The sequence below is a fragment of the Schistocerca serialis genome, chromosome 12 (assembly GCF_023864345.2).
Source record: "Schistocerca serialis cubense isolate TAMUIC-IGC-003099 chromosome 12, iqSchSeri2.2, whole genome shotgun sequence".
NCBI classification, from domain to species: domain Eukaryota; kingdom Metazoa; phylum Arthropoda; class Insecta; order Orthoptera; family Acrididae; genus Schistocerca; species Schistocerca serialis.
In genome coordinates, this window is record NC_064649.1 from 124,496,173 (window position 1) to 124,522,995 (window position 26,823).

Genomic DNA, 26,823 nt, shown 5'->3' on the forward strand with positions numbered 1-26,823 from the left:
TCGTCATAATGTTTTGGCTCATCAGTGTATTTATGTATTACATTTAGCAAATGGGTAAGTGTGTACAAACTCAACTGATGATAAACAGAGCATAGAACATAAGTAACTAAGTGAGAATATTTCACTATTCATAAAATTAAATCTATTCTTTGTTTTCAAGCAGAAAGTGTTACAGGAATCTATGGTCCTGTACAAGATGAGATCATTGGAAAATGGAGGATCCAACATAATTTTTAGCTCGGTGAGATCTGTAACATCACAAATGTTGTCAGATTCGTGGAAACAAAAGAGCTTGTAGAGACAGGTCAATGAGGACTCTCTGCAGACTGGCGTGAAGGTGATAGGAGGTAGAAAGCAGGAAGAGGAGCCTTTTAACTGTTTGTGATTCTTTGGGGCTGATCACTTAAGTAAGTAAGTAAGTAAGTAAGTAAGTAAGTACTCGCCAAATAAACTATCTTGAGTAGTCACCTAGAAATGGATGCTAACTCACAGTGATGTCATCGTATAGCTACTTGCAAACAAATATGGAAGTGAAGAATGAAGCCCCCCATCTCACACATATATTTGGTGTGGCAGTTGTCCATAACCCAACGCATAAAATACCGGTGAAGGAAATCACTTTCTTAGATAAAGTTTTTCTATGTTTTTGCCATTAATCCATTATCATCAGACACTAAAGAAAGTATAGCTGTGCTTTCATCTCTCACTATTTTGACCATTAATTACATTTTCTACCTACATCATTTTTAATACGGATTATCTAGACTTGCCTTTTCATGTTTTAACCGGTGTGTGTGTGTGTGTGTGTGTGTGTGTGTGTGTGTGTGTGTGTGTGTGTGTGTGTCATTTGTAGTGCATGATACTTGCTTTCTGCAAACCCTTGGCAGGCATCCTCAATTTGAAAATATTACCAGACTTTTGTGAAAGACGCCTATGACCATTTGCATGAGCAAATATCAGTACACAAAATTTCTGCTCAGTGGTTTGCTTTAAGCTGAAAGTAGAGTAAATTATTTAATCGAGCAGTAATACCACATTACAGAGGATTAATAGAAAATGAAAATACACCCGCATATGATTCATATAAACATAATTAATTGCACTGAACACTTTACTGAAATACAGATTGAATTTTGAATCATTTAATTGAAACAATAAGGTAGATATGGTGTTGCTATGAGAATCCAAGTTAAGAATTTTATATAACAACAATTGTTTCCTAAAAATCATGAGAATACTAATTAATCACTCACTTTACTGAATAATGTGATTCTATGGAATGCTGGCTCACCATAAGTAGTACAGAATAAAAACAGCAATTTTATACAACCTGCCAGTCATACAACCAACACGTGGAACATGACATTACAATGCCTTTTGCTAACTTGAAGTTTAAAGTCTGCTTATCATATCAAAATCATTGAATTACACACACACACACACACACACACACACACACACACACACACACACTAACATTCACACAACACATTCATACAATCAGAAAATAGAAGATTCCCACACTAGACTGCACTTGGGAGAGAGCACATGGTTCTAATGGTCACCGGTTCAAGAACAAGTCCCGTTCATACACATAAGATAATTTTCCTAAGTTTTCGTGATAACATGAAAGAAGATTATCAAATCACTCGCATGAATTTAACTAGAAGGCTCAACCTGAACACAAGATGTGATTACGTCTAGCTGAAGCTTCTCACTACCAAGAAATGGACATAGGTCAGTGGACCACGTGTTACCAGTTCTCTCCACAATTAACATTTAACAAATAAAATTTACAGTAAATACACTTCACACTCATACTTCACAATGACACCATAAAATACCAGTTTAAGTAAAACTGATCATTACTTGGTGACGAGTGCCTGTCCATTACAAAGTGCAGTGAACAAAGACTGGTTTGAAATTAGCTGCAAAAATATGGTTTGAAATTAGCTGCAAAAATAAATAACTTGCATATCTCTCCTAGCTGTGAAGACATTAAGAAACACCATAGTGTGTTCCATTAGCAGGACGGCTGCTGGAAAATTCAAAGTGAACACGAATGCTTCAACATTCTCTAACGATAAGAGCAATCACGTAGAGCATCTGTACTCACCACTGTCTAACCAGGGAATGCCTAATCATCTCTTCTCGTCTGAGGTCCACACACATTGGCTGGAAGGGCTCAGAGAGTCCGCACAGTGACTATTTGCCAACCTAACAGGACCTGCAGTCGCACTCTACTTAATTCAGAGGTTGGCTAAACTGCTTCTACACATTCATAGAACCCACAGCAGACACCCCACACTTATATCAGCAGACAACCTGCATTCACACTTGTAAACAGTACTAAGAGTAATAATAATAAAACATAATTCCAAATATTAAGTGTTATACTGATCTTCCCTGAGTGTCGGAAAGGCACTCGGGTGTGTTTAGGATATAGAACAATTGTGTCAAGCCATGTAGCGGCTCATATGAAGCTGTTACAGTACTATGCAGTCGTAAGACATGTGATGCATTGCCTTATCAATTTTGTATTACTGTTACACAGTTTGGCTCTCCATAATTCTCAGTCCCACCATATTCACTTTGTCATGTTTTGTACACAAAACACTTAAGTGTCTCTATAGATTCAATTTTATATGAAAATTGAATGTCAATAAGCTACTGTCATTTAAGCATATACACTATTACTTTATCCATGCTGGCAATTGTTGAACTGAGCAACCATTAAGTATTGTAGGTGAAGAACTCGACCTACCAAAAATAATTTTAAAAAGCTTGTCATTACTGCTTTGCAGCCGATTCCCATCTTCAGGTGGCTTAATTTTTTTTTTTTTTTATTGCAGTGGTATATTTTTCAGCAGCATGTCATCCACCCCTGCACTTGTAAGAGTACTTGAGCATTTAATGCCACTTTGTATGTGGTATGGGTAGCAAAAACATGCTAATGTGCCTGCATTTGATAAAATATAAAATGTAAGAGTTATTTTTAGTAGAAGTCATTTAATTATGCTTTGGTCCTTACTCCTTTACAGGACTACGGACGAAGTGTTAAAAGCATATACAGTGTGCGCATCCTAAACAAACCAGTGTGTCCCACAAATACATCACAATCAGTTGCAGGCTCGGACATGTACTTCACATGTAGTGTTCTTATTTATTGCAAAAAGACTATCTACTAAACAACAGTATCACTCATTTCTCTACAAGCAAAGGTCTCAACTACCTTAAATTGAACAAATAATGTGTGTGGGAGATACAAATCTTAATAACAGAAACAAATGTTTTTAAGAGTCATCAGCCACATTCCCTCTCATGTTTCAGTGTATATTTTCAATTTCAGTTTTGCAGTGTGTAGCAGGTGGCAGCCCAAACAAGTATTGCTCATCACATCTTTCATGTGATGCACAGAGCCAAATAAAATTATTTTTAAAGTAGAATTTTTATTGCACATTCAATGAAGCATTCTTCGCAAATTGATGTAGTGCAATATTTGTTTAACCTACATTTGTTAATAGTGTCAGTAAAACAGGAAGAATAACCAGTATTCCAGCAGCAACTCGTTTGCTGCTCTGGCCCCATGCTTCTACTGTTTGCAACTGCAGTACTCAGTCACTACTGACACTGTGAGACTCGTACCACAAACAGGTTACTTCCAGTGTAAATTTATGTAAGGGCAATTACAGCATTGTATAGAAAAAATCAAATATATTTGTTATTAAGCTACATTAAGAGCCAGTGAAAGGTGTTTTGATTTTGGTCTCTGTCCATTTCCTTCAATAGTATTGTTAGGATGTTAGCCCTTCTAGTACCACGAGGGTTAGTATATTTTTAATTATCTTGAATGTTTGTAATGATGTGTCCTTTTTGATCCATGTGAGTGGCAGTTTCAAATTTAAATTTTTTGTTTGTTGCTTGAATGTATCACTTATGAAAATAGAATGATGACTATTATGTTGAACAGCTGTTACACAAAACATTTGCAACTATGAAAATATTATTTCCCATTTATTTTTGTACCCTTTGTTTGGGTTCCTTGAGTCAACCATTGCCGTAGCAACATGATGCCATAAGCACATTGGAAAATCATATATCCCTTATTTTCAAAGCTCTTTTTCTCAAAATATATGGCTTTCTGTCTCTGACTGAATTGTGTACTTTTTACTCAAATGTAAATTTATTTCTTGAATGTAATGTGTATGAAAATAGTATGATTACTGTTATATTGATCAAGTGTAATGTTTGTCTTTATATTAGTGCATTAACCTACTTCCAATGTACCCGGCATAAATTAACTATAGGTCTACATGACACCAGTAGTACTCAGAGAGAGAGAGAGAGAGAGAGAGAGAGAGAGAGAGAAATCCTGGTATTAGGAGGGTTAAACAGTGCATGCCTTTTCTGTTGGAATAAGAATTCCTTGTTCAAAGAGCTGACTATTGCTGGTCCATGTTGTGTTTAATTTGTGTGAAAAGCACAGGGACATCTGCAGTAATTAGATTAGATTAGATTAGATTAGATTTACTTTCATTCCAATTGATCCGTAGTGAGGAGGTCCTCCAGGATGTGGAACATGTCAGAAAAACAACAATACATGACAAATATTTAAACTAAAACAAATAAGCTAATGTACCATTCCACAGGTCCCAAGTGGAATGATCGTCATTTTTTAATGAACACTAAGAGTCATTTTACAAATACTATTGCACTGAATTTAAAATAAAAAAGTTTTATATTTATTTATAAGGTAAGAAACATGTAATACAACTACTGTAATACTTATTTACAATGAACACATTACTGCACTGAAATGGTGCAGAAGTTAGATTATACTTACACACACACACACACACACACATACACACACACACACACACACAAATTTTCAGTGAACACATTACTGCACTGAAATTGTGCAGAAGTTATGTTGTACTTATATACAAATCAGTTGGTTTTCCTCAGAAATTCATCAATGGAGTAGAAGGAGTTGGCCACCAATAAATCCTTTAGGCTTCTCTTAAACTGAATTTCATTGGTTGTTAAGCTTTTTATGGCTGCTGGCAAGTTATTGAAAATGTGTGTTCCTGAATAATGCACACCTTTTTGTACAAGACTAAGTGACTTTAAATCCTTGTGAAGATTATTCTTATTTCTAGTATTGATTCCATGAATTGAGCTGTTGGTTTGAAAAAGTGATATATTTTTAATGACAAATTTCATTAAGGAATAAATATATTGGGAAGCTGTAGTTAGTATCCCTAGTTCCCTAAACAGGCTTCTGCAGGATGTTCTTGAGTTCACACCATCATTCATTAGATAGCTCCAGTTGCTCATTAAGAATGTACGGAGACGAAATTTGGCTGCAAGTGTATGCGTTTGTGTTACAGAAGTTGTACAAAAATTTCTGCCAGTATGAGCAAGATAATCAATCAATCTTAATTATTCATAATTTTTCAATACCAAATTCTTACATTTTTTTGTGATTTTTGTTTGTTTACTGTTGGTAAATAGTCTGGCTCTTGTGCCATGGCCATGAATTCTGCTGTTTGTGTAATAATTGGTGATGTTCTGTATATTCTATCAAAAATTTTGGCAATTAAGTTGTATCAGATTACATCTTGAACTTTGTAGTCCAGGCAACAGTGTGTTAATGTTTAGCAGTTTCCTTGTCTGTCACAAACAATTGTTGAAGATGAATGTCTTGCAGGAGATGATATGAAGGCAACATCACCTGTGGATTTATTTAGAGTGCTCAACTATAAATGAACTTCAGATCATGAGAATTTCCACTGTACAATAGGCTGATGAGCTACAGTTGTTTTGCGTGTCTTTTTGTGAAAGACCACTTCTTTTGAACAATAAAATTCAAAAGATATTGTACACTGCTCAACTGATGTAAAGTGAAATGGTTAACTGAAATTTTGTAAATGTAGTTACCAGGTACTGATAGAATAATAATTTACATTAAACTTAACATAACCTAAAAGTTCTCAGTGATGTTGAGCCAGACTTGTGGAGTATTTTTTATAAAAGTAAACCGCTATTTGACGATGTATTACCATGTTCGTCTTCTGTACTGTCTAGATTTTGGCTGTTACCCCATTATCAGGTACAATACTAAAAGTTGCAAGACCATTATTTTGTTACATCTGTTAAAAAGCAGCCCAAAGCAGGTAAAAAAGACATGACATGTTATTTAAAAAAAAAAAAAAAAACTTAATAATTAATTTAAAGTAAAATTACCTGTGTTGGTTTGTGATTGGTACATAGTAGACTTCATTACCTAAATTTACAGTTACGGTGCTTGTAAAAGAAGTAACGTTCATGTGAAACTCCTTCTAATAACATAAGTAGTTTGATCATGTGACATAGTTAATTGTTTATATATTTTGATATGTAAATGCTTATTGTTTAAGAAGAAATGATGTTGGGGATCAATTCCTCAACCGAATATACCATAGTGTTTAAAATACCTTGTGCACTATGTACCAATTAATGTCTAAATACAGGCTAACCTTTCTCAATGTATATGCACTTCTGCAGTGTGATATTTCTCTTACAGCCATCTTACTGATACTTGATACTATTACTGTCATCTGTGCTTGGATGAGTTTCATGCAAATGTATAATATGGGTGAAATCAAATCAAAACAATACATTTTTGTGTAAAAAGAATGAGATCTGTATACACAGGTTAACAATGGTATCAACACTGGATGAGTTTACAAATGTCAGACCAAACATTTCGATAAGTACCATTATTTGTCAGTGTAAATGTGCAGTTTTCGTTTGTTACATAACCTTTAATGTCCTGTTCATTTTACATCCAGTAGCTCTTTGGAATTTTTGAAATTGTATCTTGTTGATTCAGTGCTAGACTTCGTTGTAACCTCATTCTTGAATAATGATTTACACCATGTCTTTGTTTATACAGTATCTGTATGGATGCCTGAAGAACATTGCAATGTAACATACAGACACTGTATAAATGCAGACATTGTGAAAATCATTGTTATACACACATTGATGGGCTAAAACAATGATGAGAGAATTTGTCTTCCCTGTGTAGGAACTGCAAAGCATTAGCTTAGTGGATATGGACAATGCAACATATGGAAGCTCAGGTCGGTTCAAGAGGCATGCATGGATAGCTTGCAACCGATTGTGATAAGGAGGAAATCCGGTTACAAGTCCCAGTCCAGTGCAAATTTTCACGTGTGTGTAATAAATTATACAGTCGATGTCAAAGGTATTCACAATTTGTGAATCTGCTTTGTAATCATTCATGGCTCTTGAACTCGTATTTAAGTTCTGTTCTGTTTCTGTTACTTAATTCCTAATAATGTTTCTTGAGTTGTGTAAATGTGTGTTTGTTTACAATTTGATACAGTGTGTTAGTGATCATATTGTTTTTATGTACATTTAGTGAAGGGAAGTTGAAGGCAGTGGGTCTCCTTAAGAAATTTCTGTGTGAAAATTGACGTTTTATTTCATTAATGTCTATTTCTTGTAATGTGTTTTTTTCATTTAAGCTAATTTTTTTCAAACCATAATTGTTGCGGCTGTTAATAATGGTGTGCAGTTAATGGTCTAGCAATGCTCCATACATACCTGGGGAGTAAAACCAGTGAGTACTCACATTAACCAAAGTGATCAATGATCTGCACTTCTCGAGTGCCTGCAATCTGTCATATTACTTGTCCTGCTAGAACTAGTATGTATTCCAAGACTTGAAGAGTGAGTGTGTGTGGGGCAGGTAACACTGGAGTCAGTTACCAAAGTGTCGCCTACAGTTGGCAGCAGGAACTGTGTGCATATATTCTCAAGTGGGCAATGGGAGACACCAGCAAGCCTAACACTTCAGGGAGAGCATGTGATGGTCAGGGCCTGGAATAAGTCACACAGGAGCGCTGTTGCCACACTGCCATGTGGATATTGTCACCAAAGATGTGATCAGGTTAGTGGAAAACACTTGCTAATGTCATTAATGCAAGGCCATCCTGGAGTGCTAGGTACCAAAGAACTAGCCAAGGATGGATGAACAGTGATTGCTGTGGGAAGAAAATGGACAAATCTGGTAGTCCATCTTGACTTCGCAACTGCAAGAGCCTTCAGGAACCAGGACCGGTGATGGTCTTTACAAATGGAAAGACATAATTTCTTCTGGTTTCCGTACTACTGCTGCACGTTGCAGCGGAGGGACTTGCGCACGTTGCAGCGGAGGGACTTGCGCACGTTGCAGCGGAGGGACTTGCGCACGTTGCAGCGGAGGGACTTGCGCACGTTGCAGCGGAGGGACTTGCGCACGTTGCAGCGGAGGGACTTGCGCACGTTGCAGCGGAGGGACTTGCGCACGTTGCAGCGGAGGGACTTGCGCACGTTGCAGCGGAGGGACTTGCGCACGTTGCAGCGGAGGGACTTGCGCACGTTGCAGCGGAGGGACTTGCGCACGTTGCAGCGGAGGGACTTGCGCACGTTGCAGCGGAGGGACTTGCGCACGTTGCAGCGGAGGGACTTGCGCACGTTGCAGCGGAGGGACTTGCGCACGTTGCAGCGGAGGGACTTGCGCACGTTGCAGCGGAGGGACTTGCGCACGTTGCAGCGGAGGGACTTGCGCACGTTGCAGCGGAGGGACTTGCGCACGTTGCAGCGGAGGGACTTGCGCACGTTGCAGCGGAGGGACTTGCGCACGTTGCAGCGGAGGGACTTGCGCACGTTGCAGCGGAGGGACTTGCGCACGTTGCAGCGGAGGGACTTGCGCACGTTGCAGCGGAGGGACTTGCGCACGTTGCAGCGGAGGGACTTGCGCACGTTGCAGCGGAGGGACTTGCGCACGTTGCAGCGGAGGGACTTGCGCACGTTGCAGCGGAGGGACTTGCGCACGTTGCAGCGGAGGGACTTGCGCACGTTGCAGCGGAGGGACTTGCGCACGTTGCAGCGGAGGGACTTGCGCACGTTGCAGCGGAGGGACTTGCGCACGTTGCAGCGGAGGGACTTGCGCACGTTGCAGCGGAGGGACTTGCGCACGTTGCAGCGGAGGGACTTGCGCACGTTGCAGCGGAGGGACTTGCGCACGTTGCAGCGGAGGGACTTGCGCACGTTGCAGCGGAGGGACTTGCGCACGTTGCAGCGGAGGGACTTGCGCACGTTGCAGCGGAGGGACTTGCGCACGTTGCAGCGGAGGGACTTGCGCACGTTGCAGCGGAGGGACTTGCGCACGTTGCAGCGGAGGGACTTGCGCACGTTGCAGCGGAGGGACTTGCGCACGTTGCAGCGGAGGGACTTGCACACGTTGCAGCGGAGGGACTTGCACACGTTGCAGCGGAGGGACTTGCACACGTTGCAGCGGAGGGACTTGCACACGTTGCAGCGGAGGGACTTGCACACGTTGCAGCGGAGGGACTTGGACTTGTGCAGTGAGGAAAGTAGTCTTCTGTGGGTATGCATTTCTGAGGCACAACGTATCTTTGAGTGTTTCACCAGTGTTTATTTTGTTTGATATGCAGCTGCTGTTCATAGTTGTACTGGACATATCATATTTTTGGACTCCTGGACTAATCCTTTTCGTATTGTCCGTCACACCCTCTGGCCTATACCTCCCATTACAAGGTAGTTGGTATTTGACACTAAAAAACACACTTCAGTTTCCTTGCTTGGAGGAAATAGGTACCAGGCTGATGCATCATGACTACAGTTCATAAGTGGCAGCAGGTAGTGTTTAGTTTTGGGTGTGATGTTGGCTTTATACGTGAAACATCATTTCACAGGCAGTTAAAACTTGAGGACTTTGAATGTGTATCAAAGGTTTTCTCATGTGGCACACAAGATGGGTGCAGATTTTGGCTGCATTGTGAACTGTGACTTAAGACTACCTACCATCATCCCTAATTATACTTCTAAAGTAGTGGTGATACAGGTAACATAAGTGCACTGATTTTCAACTAGAGAATGTAACTGGACACCAAGAAATGTGCCATCAACCCTTCTTTCCTTTAGGGGTAATCGTCATCCTTGATTCATTATATTGTAATTGTGTGAGACTGTGGAGTAAGCTGTGTGGGCACGAGAAATTAGTTCTCTTTGCATGCATTTGATATGCCTCCGCATTATTTCATTGTACACTTGTAAAATGTAAGTATTTTTGCTATTTTTAAATAGTACATTTTAAAGTAATTGAGATAAAAAAATACAGAAAATATTATTAAGTGTGGTTGCTCAGTTGCCCTCTTTATTTAACCTCTTATTTCTTAGGGCCAATGTAAAACTGTCACCTAATGATGGAACATGTGTACATTTTGTGAATAATGATTATGTGCAATGAACAGTTATTTTTATTTAGTTTTTGCCATGGTTATAGTGTAATCGGTAGTAATTTGCAATTATTTCTTTATTTCATCATACAAGTTACTTGTTAATCAGTGTATTGGAAGCAGTTTCTTCCTTATCATTTGAGGCAATCTTGAATGAACGAGCAAATTGTATTTAACAGTTAATTTTTTGTGTAAACACATGTTGCTGCAATAGTATTTCTTTGTTTCAGCAATTAAGTAAAAGTACATATCCTAATTATCTATTTGACAACTGTTTCTTCATTTATATATTTAGTACAACAGTCTATCAAATCTTTAACACCTAGTTTACATAATTGTCATTTCAACAATTTGTATCTCCTATGTGCCTTCACCCATTCAGTATTGTCAACACTTCAGTTGTGACATCTGTCACAGATTTGTTGTGTATAGTATGTTATTGAAATGTCAGTATTTCTTGTGCATTAATTATGTTGGATTTTCATTAGAGTTACTCGCTTTTAAAAAGTTATGCTCTATGCTGTCTTTCAGTATTTTGCTTGTGTATGTAATATGTCTGTATTGGCTGACTTACAGTTCTATGCCCCTCTTGTACATTATTGTTTGATCTCCTACAAAACAAGTAATATCTACTCAGGATAGAAATAAGCATCCTAATGGATGCCCACAATGTGAACCAATTGTGCGGTAGTTAACTGCAGTATTGTTCAGAATGAAAATAAATACTGTTTGACAAACATGGTTGTTTTAATTCATGCCCCTATGAATGCATTGTGTGGTCAGGTGCCAGACTACAGGTACAGTGGCAAGTTTTTATGTTAATGCTGCAGTGCTGTGCACATAAGAAGGCACGTAGTGGGGCGATGAGCAGTGGCAAGGAGCAGTGTACCACTTGGTGCACCAGCCAATAGCTTCATTCTGTCTTGTCTCACTTTGGACTGCATTTTGTGCATTTAGAACTGATTTTTTATGGTAGTTTACCCAATATAGTCTTCATAATAGGCGGCATGGAGCAAATACAAGAAGTATTATGTTAAGAAGTAGTGTGGCAGTTTTACATGCATATATAAGGGTGTGCTGGAAAGTAATGCCTCTGGTTTTTTAATGTGAAAACTCAAACCTTTAAATAACATATGTTCTTCATGCCTATAAATTTTTTTCGTGACATAATGACCCAGGACGAAATCTCATTTTTCCAGCACAAGTTTGACACCATCACTGTAAAATGTTTGACTTTGTCAACGTGTTTAAGTTTTAGAAGCAGATGAAAACTGGATAGGGTGAAGTTGGGAGTGTATGAATGATAATCAAAAACAGTGAACCCAATGTGTCGGGCTGTTAAAGGTGTCAGCGGACAAACTCTTTCTTTGAATTCATGCTTTAAGTTTTCTGAGGGTCTCACAGTACACCAACATAGCCACTTTACACACCATGTTACATCCTACAATTTGGAGCTCTCTAGTGGCAGGGGACTTGTAACTTGCATCAGTGAAGTGGGAAAGTTGACTAATATGCCTGACATGTAATACCTCAATTGATCTCAAAAACAGAATTAAAAAAATTGGGAGGCATTACTTTTCAGCACACCCTTGTAAATTTTATTAGCTAGAGCCGCCTCCTGTGCCACTCCACTATAGAAATAAGGATACATTGCTGAGAGACAGAAAAAAAACCACTCCACGTTTTACACACATGTAAGAACTATTGAATGATGCGAGGGTTTTCTGTTTACGGCACTCGGCAGCTGGAAGGAAGGCTAGATCATGTTGTCAAGTAGAGCTGGAAACACAGAATTGATCACTGCATTGCCAAAACAACTTTCCCAGCATTTGTGTGAAGTGATTTAGAGAATCTGTAAATAGAAACAAGATTCATATGTTTGAAACTTCCTGGTTGATTAAAACTGTGTGCCCGACCGAGATTTGAACTCGGGACCTTTGCCTTTCGCGGGCAAGTGCTCTACGAGGTACTGGCAGAAGTAAAGCTGTGAGTACCGGGCGTGAGTCGTGCTTCGGTAGCTCAGTTGGTAGAGCACTTGCCCGCGAAAGGCAAAGGTCCCGAGTTCGAGTCTCGGTCGGGCACACAGTTATAATTTGCCAGGAAGTTTCATATCAGCGCACACTCCGCTGCAGAGTGAAACTCTCATTCTGGATTCGTATGTTTGTTTCACAGGACAAACCTATGTTCGTTATGTAGAAATGACTTGTATCCATCTACTGAAAACTGAACTGCATAATAAAATAGTGAATTTAACTTACCTTGCAGCCACTTTGAATTTAATAAAAGCACCACTCATTCCTTTGTTTGTGTGCAGACATTAGTACTTTGCATCCTCAACACACAACATAATGTATAAAACACACACAAACACACACACACACACACACACACACACACACACACACACACACACACACACACACACTCTACTTGTTTCCCCTGACAAAAACATCTGTTTTCAAGTTTCAGGTACTGTGATGCGGTATGTAGTAGTTTCTTGGTTGCACTTCATCTCAGATGCATTGTGCTATTATGTGAGGTGTAATATTTGGTAATGTTATAGTGGGCAGGGCTGTATGTGAGTCAGCATTCGGTGGTGCTAATTTTATGAAATGTTGTTGATGTTACAGTGAAGTACAGAACCATCAGAAATTTACATGCTTCTAAGGCACCAGTGATGTAGAGGACGATATTATAACCCAGTTGCCTCACCCTATTAGATGATATTAAAGCAGACTATGCCAAAATGTAGATTATGAATTCAGTTTCAGTCTCCTCAGACCTAGTTTCATTTATAACAGACCCAAGCCATTCGTGCATCTGTTGGTGTGCAGAAATGTGTTCAGAGACAGCCTGGCCAAGAGTAGTTTTGTGGCTAGAAGTAGAACACTGAATTTCAGTCACATTCCCCACATATTTGTATCCATTCTTTTAAAAGGAGAATGTTAAGGACTGAAGTACGAGGGTGGTTTGAAAAGCTCTCAGAACGGAATAGAAAAAAAAATACTTCATCTCTGAAACTTTTTTTATTTTTCAATATAGTCTCCTTGTAGATTAACCCTAGCACCACTAAGCTCGGATATGTCACAAGGATGTGTGTGTGTGTGTGTTTACCAGGGACATTATAATATATAAAACACAATAAATAAAGTAATGAATCGGAGAAATATATTTTTATCATGAAATTAACACTTTCATATTCATCAGACTTATATTAAGAAATGATAAAAGTAAGTACAATAGCAAACCACAAATAAGAAAACAGAAAAATCAAAGTCAGAAATTACAATTGTGTTTTTCCTTCCTACTCGCTTTCAGTTTATTTGCATATCATTGTTGTTGCAGAACGAGGGGAACACACATACTTCGAACACCCGCAATAATCTATAGACACTTTTGTCGTCATCTTGTCTTTTTCCTTTTTAGAGTTTTTACTCTTCAAACAGATGTGACATCTTCCTCTTTAATAAAATTCAACAGATTGAACAGTTGCAGTAATGTTAGGCAGCGTTTTCCCTAGTACACTTTTGTAAACCCATGATATTCTTTGATCTCTATTCCACAGCTGGCCTGATGAGCTGTTGACCTAATTCTAGCAGATACAGCCTTCTTAAATTACGCTGCTTCATATTCCAGTTTGGGTTGTTTATCATGAAAATTGTTCCACCGTTGAAACAGGCAATATCCATCAAAGTGAAAAAGAGAGATAATGCCCACCTTCTCATCCCTCATTTTACTGAATGATGTGTCATTTGAGCTATGCTGTCTATGCCCCCTTTTTGTTTCATTGTAGTGGAAATTGATGTTTGTCTTTTTTTTTCCTCTGTCGACTCGTCCACCTTCTTATCATTGTATTGTGTGGAAAGGAGGAGATTCTTAGTAGGCTTCAGTTTGGAGATGTATGATACCAAGGTAACTGGTGCGTTGCCTGTTTTCAGATCTGTGAATAAGAACACAGAGGAATATAGCTCTTGACCCTGCTTCTTTAGCTGTTGTGATGTGTGTTTCCTGTTACTCCTCAATGTTCCCACCAAAGTTAACTTCTCATCATTGTAAAGCTCCTCGGCTAGGTCTATAGATGTGTAATAATGATCTGCTGTCATATTTCTTCCACTTCCTGCCACTGGATTCACTAGGCGTCTACTAACTGCCTTTGCACTCCGTTCCTCAGCAGGTCAGTCATTTTTCCTTGCATAGACCTCAATTTTTAGAAGGTACCGGGTGTGTGCATCTGATAACATCCTAAGCGATACTTCATACTTCCTAGGCTTGTCTTTCATAAAGACCTTAAAGAAACATCTACATCAAAATAAGGAGAGCATTTCATCGGTCGTCAGATCTGCACTTGGTATGTAGTATTTCACAAACATTTCGTCAATTTTGTCGAAAACTTCACGAAGAGGGCAAAACTTATCCTGCTTTCATATTTCAGTTCTTGTTTCTTTATCATTAGATTTTATCAGGGACAGAAGTTCTCCACAATGAATATGACTCATTGTAGATATGTAGATATTATTTCCCAGTACTTTCCCCCGTAAGTCCTCAAGAGGCTGTCATTATTTGTGCCAATGAGTATCAAAATACCATTGAAGGCGTACATTTCTTCTATGGTTGTAAGTTTTAAGTTGTTACGAGCTTCTTGGTTTGTATAGCCCATGATAATCTTCATTATTTTGGGATTTTCAACTTTTTGAAAGATTCTGACACACTAGCGATCAAGCTTTCATGAGTCAAACCTTCACAAAAATTCACCACATTTTTGTATTTAAGTATAATAGGGAGATTTAAATAACTCACAAAAATTATAAAACCATGACAGCACATACTCCACTTACTTTTCTAAAACTACCTAAAGTCTTGCTTCTTCATTCCAACAAATAAATATTTTACACAAATACTGCGTGCAGTTTCTGCCCTCCCTTAGTGGTGCTAGGGTTAATGTACTTGGTCCAATGACGTTCCAATACCTTGATCCCATCTCGAAAATGAGTTTCCTCCAGGCTTGCAAAATATTTGCCAGCTCCGGGTATCAATTCTTTGTTTGAAGTGAATCTTCATCTACCAAGAAAAATTTTCAGTTTTGGGAAGAGATGGAACTCTGATGGAACTCAGGTGAAATGGCAGGTGTGGCAACGATTCATACGTTACTTTGAGTAATTTTTCCATGGCGATGGCACATGTGTGCGGACAGGTGTCGAGATTCGCGGCACCGATCTCTCAGATAATTTTTTCATTTCTAATTCTTCAGTTAAAATGTGATATACCCTTTCAGATGACACCTGGAAAGCATGAGCAATTTCACGCACTTTCAATTGGCAATCCTTCAAGACCAGTTTGTGCACTTCTGCAATGATTTCTGGAATAGTGACACATCTTGGTCGACCACTGCGCAGATCGTCTAAACTCTCCGACCAAATTTAAATTGGTTTGTGCACTTGGTAACAGTTGAATATGAAGGAGCAGAGTCCCCCAGTGTATTCGGGAAATCAGCACGAATGTCCTTTGCTTTCATACCTTTCTTTAAGAGGTACTTAATCATTGCTCGAATCTTTTTTTTTTTTTTTTTTTTAAAAATCACTACGTGGAACAACAGAGCCATGTCACTGCCACAGCTCCCTTCCATGAGCACTGACGTGGCATGTGCTTACAGGCAACAGTCCAATGAATATCACGCGAACAACTCGTTGGGCTAGTGCTGACCTCTCATGGTAATTACGAGAACTTTTCAAACCACACTTGTATTTCATTTGATGTTGGTGCTCAAATAACTGCATGCTGGCCTCTCAAGTAGACATTATACAAAAATGTACACACTTAGAAAGTTGGGTGTGTAATGAAGATTTGAAGGATGCAGCAGCAGCGGAATTGTAGCAAACGCAGACGACTCTTCTAAGGTTTTGTTCTGGATGAAGTTGAATAGCTAATATAACATGTAAGTAACATTAGATCAGTTTCAGTGAAACATTTTAATAAGAGATACTTAACTTTCAAAGACATCCATGTCCATGTGAGGACCAATATCATATATAGAATCTCTGAACACAATGATGACTGTTTGACAATGAATAATAGTATTGTAGTGTCATAACTGTTCTTAGTTTGTGTACTTAATGATAGTGTTCTTAGCCTAAAATGACAATCAAATCTCACTTTACATTTAACTCTGCCCTTTGACACAACGTTCTGGCTAATAACACTAGCTCGTTGATGGGAACTACAGTGAGGCTGCTATTGGAGGGGTCTGAGCAGCACTGCACTCTGACGTAAGTAGACTTGCAGCAGCAGCAAACGAAACCTCTTCAGGGTGTAGCTCCACTGACATGTTGTATCACGGATATCTGTTTTAAACGGTTTACGTGGAAGTAGTTTAGCTATATGCCCTGCAACAAACCAGCCATTGCAGTTTGTATAGTAAAATATGATGGCATAGAACAATAGCTTGGCAGTTATTCTTTTTGTGTACCTCTCTTGTAGGCTTTTAAATTTCTAGTTACATCTTACCCCAACATTCTGTGATGTTATTGAGACAGCAGTTTTTTGCGCCTCCCCACGGTAGAATGCTTGCGCACCACAGTAAGACAATTTTTAAATATTCTTTTTGTATACCTCTATTGACCGCTTTTAAATTTCTAGTTACATCAGCAAATTGTGTTTCAAGTTTCTTGCTATGTTCCTTGGGCAGATTAAGGTGTGATAGTGTGAAATTATACTTTACCCATTGCTGGCAGTTCCCAGCATGTACTGGACAGTACGGCAATGCTGCATCATACTGGAAGATACGGGTAGCTTTTCCAGTGTGAACTGCCTGCTGTTGCTACTGCCAGTTGAAGTGAGGATTGTGACATAGGTGGGTTCTTCCCAGGTGTTAAGTGTTTCTATACCGCTAATTAACTATATTTTTGGCTAATTTTTCATACATTTGCTTATTGGTATGGAACACTTACTTAAATATCTTAAATTCTTATTTACTCTAAATTTCACTTGAATTTATTATTCGAATTCTTAATGTGGTGGTTCATGGTGTGGGTTCCTGTAAGTCATGACCTAGTTCATGAACCACGGGCAACGTATGAGTGGCCAAGTAAGTGGTCCCGACAGTCGGGATACCAGTTACTTTGGAATAAGGCTGTACATCTTGGACATATTCTGAGTCGTGGTCACCTTTGTGCTCATACGGCAAAGACTACCAAATCCACCGGTTAGTCCCTCAGCCGTTAGGGGTAAAACCCAATGGGAGTCGGGGCAAGTAAGGCTAGCAACCTGCTTCCCTGGTACTTTAAATATGATGCTGGCAACAATCAGAGCAAAATGCCTCGGACCTTTGGAGGTGACGGAGTCCCACCTCTAACTGACAAACCAGGGACTCCTAAGATACGACTTGGCAAACAAATGGTAATGAGATGGGGAGCTATTAATATCGATGGGGGCTACTCTGGGAAGAAGGTAGAGCTGGCAGAGGCTGCAAGTAAGATGGGGCTGGACGTTTTAGCTGTTAGTGACATTGGGTAAGGGGTGAGAAAGAAGAGGTAGTGGGAGAATACAAGGTCTACCTGTCAGGAGTTAAAGCAGGAATAGCACAATGGGGTGTAGGGCTTTTCATCAGGAAAGAAATGGAACCCAGCATAGTTGCAATAAGGTATGTAAACGAACGACTGATGTGGATAGATTTGACAGTGTCTAGCAAGAAAATTAGGATTGTGTCAGTATATTCGCATTCTGAAGGGACAGATCAAGATAAGATGGATAGTTTTTATGAGGCACTCAGTGATGCAGTTGTTAGAGTAAAGGACAAGGACAGTGTTCTGCTCATGGGTGATTTTAACGCCAGGATTGGAAATCGAACAGAAGGGTATGAAAAGGTTATGGGTAAATTTGGAGAGGATATGGAGGCCAACAGGAACGGGCAGCAACTCTTGGATTTCTGTGCCAGTATGGGCTTAGTAATCAGAAACTCCTTCTTTAAACATAAGAACATTCACCGGTATACTTGGGAAAGCAGGGGAACCAGATCTGTCATTGACTATATAATAACAGATCCGGAATTCAGGAAGGCTGTGAGGGACACACGTGTATTCAGGGGATTCTTTGATGACACTGATCATTATTTAATCTGCAGTGAAATTGGGATTGCGAGGCCGAAAGTGCAGGAGGTCAGGTCCATATGTAGGAGGATAAGAGTGGAGAAACTTCAGGATAAGGAAATCAGGCACAAGTACATAACAGCGATCTCAGAAAGGTACCAGTTAGTTGACTGTAGTCATTAACAGTCATTGGAAAAGGAATGGACAAGGTTCAGGAACACAGTACTAGAAGTGGCTAAAGAATGTCTTGGAACAGTAGTGTGTAAAAGTAGGAGGAAGCAAACAGCTTGGTGGAATGACACAGTCAAGGCAGCCTGTAAAAGGAAAAAGAAGGCATATAAAAAATGGCTACATACTAGAACTCAGGTAGACAGAGAAAGTTATGTTGAAGAAAGAAACAAAGCCAAACAGATAATTGCAGCATCCAAGAAGAAATCTTGGGAAGACTTTGGAAACAGGTTGGAGACATTGGGTCAAGCTGCTGGAAAACCATTCTGGAGTGTAATTAGCAGTCTTCGAAAGGGAGGTAAGAAGGAAATGACAAGTATTTTGGACAGGTCAGGAAAACTGCTGGTGAATCCTGTGGATGCCTTGGGCAGATGGAGGGAATATTTTGAAGAGTTGCTCAATGTAGGTGAAAATACGATCAGTAATGTTTCAGATTTCGAGGTAGAATGGGATAGGAATGATGATGGAAATAGGATCACGTTTGAGGAAGTGGAGAAAATGGTCAATAGATTGCAGTGCAATAAAGCAGCTGGGGTGGATGAAATTAAGTCGGAACTCATCAAGTACAGTGGAATGTCAGGTCTTAAATGGCTACACAGGATAATTGAAATGGCCTGGGAGTCGGGACAGGTTCCATCAGACTGGACAAAAGCAGTAATCACACCAATCTTTAAACATGGAAACAGAAAATATTGTAACAACTACAGAGGTATCTCTTTAATCAGCGTTGTGGGTAAAAACTTCTGAGGTATTGTTGAAAGGAAAGTGCGAATATTAGTTGAGGACAAATTGGATGAAAATCAGTGTGGGTTTAGGCCTCTTAGAGGTTGTCAGGACCAGATCTTTAGCTTACGACAAATAATGGAGAAGTGTTATGAGTGGAACAGGGAATTGTATCTATGCCTTATAGATCTAGAAAAGGCATATGACCGGGTTCCTAGGAGGAAGTTATTGTCTGTTCTACGAGGTTATGGAATAGGAGGCAAACTTTTGCAAGCAATTAAAGGTCTTTACATGGATAGTCAGGCAGCAGTTAGAGTTGACGGTAAACTGAGTTCATGGTTCAGAGTACTTTCAGGGGTAAGACAAGGCTGCAACCTGTCTCCACTGTTGTTCATATTATTTATGGATCATATGTTGAAAACAATAGACCGGCTGGGTGAGATTAAGATATGTGAACACAAAATAAGCAGTCTTGCATAGGCAGATGACTTAGTTGTGATGGCAGATTCGATTGAAAGTTTGCAAAGTAATATTTCAGAGCTAGATCAGAAATGTAAGGACTATGGTATGAAGATTAGCATCTCCAAAACGAAAGTAATGTCAGTGGGAAAGAAGTATAAACGGATTGAGTGCCAAGTAGGAGGAACAAAGTTAGAACAGGTGGACGGTTTCAAGTACTTAGGATGCATATTCTCACAGGATGGCAACATAGTGAAAGAACTGGAAGCGAGGTTTAGCAAGGCTAATGCAGTGAGCGCTCAGCTACGATCTACTCTCTTCTGCAAGAATGAAGTCAGTACCAAGATGACATATTCTGAGTCGTGGTCACCTTTGTGCTCATACGGCAAAGAGTGCACCGTTCAATCTTTCGACCAACTTTGTTGTATGGGAGCGAAAGCTGGGTGGATTCAGGTTACCTTATCAATAAGGTTGAGGTTACGGATATGAAAGTAGCTAGGATGATTGCAGGTACTAGTAGATGGGAACAATGGCAGGAGGGTGTCCACAATGAGGAAATCAAAGAAAAACTGGGAATGAACTCTATAGGTGTAGCAGTCAGGGCGAACAGGCTTAGATGGTGGGGTCATGTTACACGTATGGGAGAAGCAAGGTTACCCAAGAGACTCGTGGGTTCAGCAGTAGAGGGTAGGAGGAGTTGGGGCAGACCAAGGAGAAGGTACCTGGATTCGGTTAAGAATGATTTTGAATTAATAGGTTTAACATCAGAAGAGGCACCAATGTTAGCACTGAATAGGGGATCATGGAGGAATTTTATAAGGGGGGCTATGCTCCAGACTGAACGCTGAAAGGCATAATCAGTCTTAAATGATGATGATTCTTATTGTGGTTGCACTGATTCTACTGCTGCTGAAAGCATGTTAGTTTAAAAAAATTACAGCTAATTAATATAATGACTCTCACCAACATCTGCAAAACTCTAGAACTTCAGTGTTTAATAAGTTTATTCAGGACCTATTACTAAGTAAAACAACAGAGGAGCTAAATGAAAGAGAGAGCGAAATGTGACTGGATTCCTCTAAAATCCCCACAGCTCCCTAGTACTATGGAAGTCGTTCCCTGATGTAACAGATGTCCTATCACGTGTCCCTTCTCCTTGTCAGTGTTTTCCACAATTTCTTTCCTCACCAATTCTGCATGGAACCTCCTCATTTCTTACCTCATCAGCCCACCTAATTTTCAATATTTGCCTCTATCACCAGTTCTCAAATATTTAGATTCTCTTCTGTTCCATTTTTCCCTCAGTCCATGTTTCACTACCATACGATGCTGTACTCCAGACGTACATTCTCAGAAATTTCTTCCTATATTTGATACTAGCAGCCTTCTCTTGGCCAGGAATTACCTTTTCACCAATGCAAGTCTGCTTTTGATGTCCTCCTTGCTCCAGCCGTCATTGATGATTTTGCTGCCTAGGTAGTAGAATTCCTGAACTCTCAATCCGTAGAACTCATTAGACCATTCATTCCATTTAGCAGCTTATGTAATTATTCACTTTCACTCAGGATAGCAATGTCATCAGTGAATTTTAGTATTGATATCCTTTCACTTTGAATTTTTATCTCACTCCTCAACCTTTCTTTTATTTCCATCATTGCTTCTTCAATGTACAGATTGAACAGTAGGGGCAAAAAACTTCATCCCTGTCTTACACCCTTTTCAAACCGAGTTCTTTCTTCTTGGTCATCCACCCTTATTATTCCCTCTTGGCTGTTGTACGTATTGCATATTACCTGTCTTTCCCTATAGCTTACCCCTATTTTTCTTAGACTTTCAAAAATGATGCACCATTTTACATTGTTGAATACTGTTTACAGGTAGACAAAAGCAGACATGGAGAAAGAAGGAGTTGCCACATTCATCAGGAACTGTCATAAATTTAAGAACATAGCCATTCATAAATTTTGCCTAGAACAGCATATGGAAGCATGTGTAACAGAAGTAGAATTTCACAAAAAATCCGTAATAATATTAATTGTACACTCCTGGAAATTGAAATAAGAACACCATGAATTCATTATCCCAGGAAGGGGAAACTTTATTGACACATTCCTGGGGTCAGATACATCACATGATCACACTGACAGAACCACAGGCACATAGACACAGGCAACAGAGCATGCACAATGTCGGCACTAGTACAGTGTATATCCACCTTTCGCAGCAATGCAGGCTGCTATTCTCCCATGGAGACGATCGTAGAGATGCTGGATGTAGTCCTGTGGAACGGCTTGCCATGCCATTTCCACCTGGCGCCTCAGTTGGACCAGCGTTCGTGCAGACCGCGTGAGACGACGCTTCATCCAGTCCCAAACATGCTCAATGGGGGACAGATCCGGATATCTTGCCGGCCAGGGTAGTTGACTTACACCTTCTAGAGCACATTGGGTGGCACGGGATACATGCGGACGTGCATTGTCCTGTTGGAACAGCAAGTTCCCTTGCCGGTCTAGGAATGGTAGAACGATGGGTTCAATGACGGTTTGGATGTACCGTGCACTATTCAGTGTCCCCTCGACGATCACCAGTGGTGTACGACCAGTGTAGGAGATCGCTCCCCACACCATGATGCCGGGTGTTGGCCCTGTGTGCCTCGGTCGTATGCAGTCCTGATTGTGGCGCACACCTGCACGGCGCCAAACACGCATACGACCATCATTGGCACCAAGGCAGAAGCGACTCTCATCGCTGAAGACGACACATCTCCATTCGTCCCTCCATTCACGCCTGTCGCGACACCACTGGAGGCGGGCTGCACGATGTTGGGGCGTGAGCGGAAGACGGCCTAACGGTGTGCGGGACCGTAGCCCAGCTTCATGGAGACGGTTGCGAATGGTCCTCGCCGATACCCCAGGAGCAACAGTGTCCCTAATTTGCTGGGAAGTGGCGGTGCAGTCCCCTACGGCACTGCGTAGGATCCTACGGTCTCGGCGTGCATCCGTGCGTCGCTGCGGTCCGGTCCCAGGTCGACTGGCACGTGCACCTTCCGCCGACCACTGGCGACAACATCGATGTACTGTGGAGACCTCACGCCCCACGTGTTGAGCAATTCGGCGGTACGTCCACCCGGCCTCCCGCATGCCCACTATACGCCCTCGCTCAAAGTCCGTCAACTGCACATACGGTTCACGTCCACGCTGTCGCGGCATGCTACCAGTGTTAAAGACTGCGATGGAGCTCCGTATGCCACGGCAAACTGGCTGACACTGACGGCGGCGGTGCACAAATGCTGCGCAGCTAGCGCCATTCGACGGCCAACACCGCGGTTCCTGGTGTGTCCGCTGTGCCGTGCGTGTGATCATTGCTTGTACAGCCCTCTCGCAGTGTCCGGAGCAAGTATGGTGGGTCTGACACACCGGTGTCAATGTGTTCTTTTTTCCATTTCCAGGAGTGTATATCGAGCACCTGCAGGTAACTTTAATCTATTTATAAACCAGACGTAGAGAAAGCTTTTGACAATGTTGACTGGAATATTATCTTTCAAATTCTGAAGGTGGCAGAGGTAAAATATAGGGAGTGAAAGGCTATTTACAATTTGTGATGGCAGTTATAAGAGTAGAGGGACACGAAAGGGAGGCAGTGGTTGGGAAGGGGGTGAGACAGGGTTGTAGCCTATAGCCAATGTTATTCAATCTGTATATTGAGCAAGCAGTGAAGGAAACAAAAGAAAAATTCGGAGTAGGTATTAAAATCCATGGAGAAGAAATAAAAATAATTGAGGTTTGCCGATGAGATTGTAATTCTGTCAGAGACAGCAAAGGACTTGGAAGAGCAGTTGAACGGAATGGATAGTGCCTTGAGAGAAGGATATAAGATGAACATCAACAAAAGCAAAACGAGGATAATGGAATGTAGTCTAATTAAATCGTGTGATGCTGAGGGTATTAGATTAGGAAATGAGACACTTAAAGTAGTAAAGGAGTTTTGCTATTCAGGGAGCAAAATAACTGATGATGGTTGAAGTAGAGAGGATATAAAATGTAGACTGACGATTTTTACCCTCCACGCTGCCCTCCAGTACCAAACTGGTGATCCCTTGATGCCTCACAACATGTCCTACCAACCGATCCCTTCTTCTAATCAAGTTGTGCCACAAACTCCTCCCCAATTCTATTCAATACCTCCTCATTAGTTATGTGATCTATCCATCTAATCTTCAGCATTCTTCTGTAGCACCACATTTCGAAAGGTTCTATTCTCTTCTTGTCTAAACTATTTATCGTCCACGTTTCACTTCCATACATGGCTACACTCCATACAAATACTTTCAGAAACGACTTCCTGACACTTAAATCTATACTCGATGTTAACAAATTCCTCTTCTTCAGAAACGCTTTCCTTGCCATTGCCAGTCTACATTTTATATCCTTTCTACTTCGACCATCATGAGTTATTTTGCTCCCCAAATAGCAAAACGCAATTACTACTTTCTTTCATTTCCTAATCTAATTCCCGCAGCATCACCCGATTTAATTTGACTACATTCCATTATCATTGTTTTGCTTTTGTTGATGTTCATTTTATATCCTCCTTTCAGGACGCTGTCCATTCCATTCAGCTGCTCTTCCAGGTCCTTTGCTGTCTCTGGCAGAATTACAATGTCATTGGCAAATATCGAAGTTTTTATTTCTTCTCCGTGGATTTTAAATCCTACTTCAAATTTTTGTTTTGTTTCCTTTACTGCTTGCTTAATATCCAGATTGAATAACATTGGGGATGGGCTACGACCCTGTCTCAGTCCCTTTCTGACCACTGCTTTCCTCTCATGCCCCTTGATTTTTATAACTGCCATCTGGTTTCTGTACAAATTGTAAATAGCCTTTCGCTCTCTGTATTTTACCCCTGCCACCTTTAGAATTGGAAAGAGATTATTCCAATCAACATTGTCAAAATCTTTCTCTAAGTCTACAAATGCTAGAAACGTGGGCTTGCCTCTCCTTAGTCTATTCTCTAAGATAAGTCATAGGGTCAGTATTGCCTCACGTATTCCAAAATTTCTACAGAATCCAAACTGATCTTCCCCGAGATCGGCTTCTACCAGTCTTTCCATTCGTCTGTAAGGAATTCTTGTTAGTATTTTGCAGCCGTGGCTTATTAACTGATAGTTTGGTAATTTTCACATCTGTCAGCACTTGCTTTCTTTGGAATTGGAATTATTATATTCTTCTTGAAGTCTGAGGGTATTTCGCCTGTCTCATACATCTTGCTCACCATATGGTAGAGTTTTTTAGGACTGGCTCTCCTAAGGCCGTCAGTAGTTCTAATGGAATGTTGTCTACTCCCGGGGCCTTGCTTCGACTCAGGTCTTTCAGTGCTCCGTCAAACTCTTCACACAGTATCATATCTCCCATTTCATCTTCATCTACATCCTCTTCCTCGAGTACATCGCCCTTGTATAGACCCTCTATATACTCCTTCCACATTTCTGCTTTCCCTTCTTTGCTTACAACTGGGTTTCCATCTGTGCTCTTGATACTCATGCAAGTGGTTCTTTTTTCTCCAATGGTCTCTTTAATTTTCCTGTAGGCAGTATCTACCTTACTCCTAGTGATACGTGCTTCTACATCATTACATTTGTCCTCTAGCCAACCCCGCTTAGCCATTTTGTACTTCTATCTTGGCCACAATAATGCGTTCACTATGCTGTTTGTAGTAACTTACCCGCATTCAACTTTTTTATTCATTATTAAACCTGCTCCTGCATTACCCCTATTTGATTTTGTATTTATAACCCTGTATTCGCCTGACCAGAAGTCTTGTTCATCCTGCCACCAAACTTCACTAATTCCCACTATATCTAACTTTAACCTACCCATTTCCGTTTTTTAAATTTTCTAACTTACCTGCCCGATTCAGGGATCTGACATTCCACGCTCCGACCCGTAGAACGCCAGTTTTCTTTCTCCTGATAACAACATCCTCCTGAGTAGTCCCCGCCCAGAGATCCGAATGGGGGACTATTTTACCTCCGGAATATTTTACCCAAGAGGACGCCATCATCATTTAATCATACAGTAAAGCTGCATGCCCTCGGGAAAAATTACGGCTGTAGTTTCCCCTTGCTTTCAGCCGTTCGCAGTACCAGCACAGCAAGGCCGTTTTGGTTAGTGTTGCAAGGCCAGATCAGTCAATCATCCTGACTGTTGCCCCTGCAACTACTGAAAAGGCTGCTGCCCCTCTTTAGGAACCACACGTCTGTCTGGCCTCTCAACAGATACCCCTCTGTTGTGGTTGCACCTACGGTACGGCTATCTGCATCCCTGATGCACACTACCCTCCTCACCAACGGCAAGGTCCATGGTTCACTGGGGAAGGGGGGGGGGGGTAGTAAAGATAAATTCTTCAGACTGTAACAACTGTCATGGTATTACATTGTTGTCAGTAAGGTCCTCACCAGAATTATTTTAAACAGGATTAAAGAGTCTCTTGAAAAGTGACTGCATAAAAAACAGTCTGGTTTTAGGGCACAGCACAGTTGTGTTGATCTTATTAACACTGTTAGGTTCATTTTATAGTGAAGCAAAGAATTCCAAGCAATCCTGTACCTGGCATTCATTGATTTTCAAAAGGCCTTCGATACCTATAGAAGACCAGATATGAGAGAGAAAGTGGGGACGGTTGGGGCACACATCGTGGCAGATTAAAACTGTGACATACCAGGACTCAAACCTGGAACATTTGCCTTTCGTGGGCAAGTGCTCTACTAACTGAGCTACCCAAGCACTGCTGATGACGCATCTTCATAGCTTACCTCCACCAGTACCTTTTCCCCTATCTTCTAAAGATTTATTGGTGGAGGTATTCCAGCACACAGTTTTAATCTGCCAGGAAGTTTAATAGTCACAGACACTGCATTGCAGAGTGAAAAATTCATTCAGAGAACAAACCTTTTAATTGCAGTGTTGGGAAAAAATGAAAAGTCTGTAAACATTCCAACTTCCATTTCATGTCTTAGC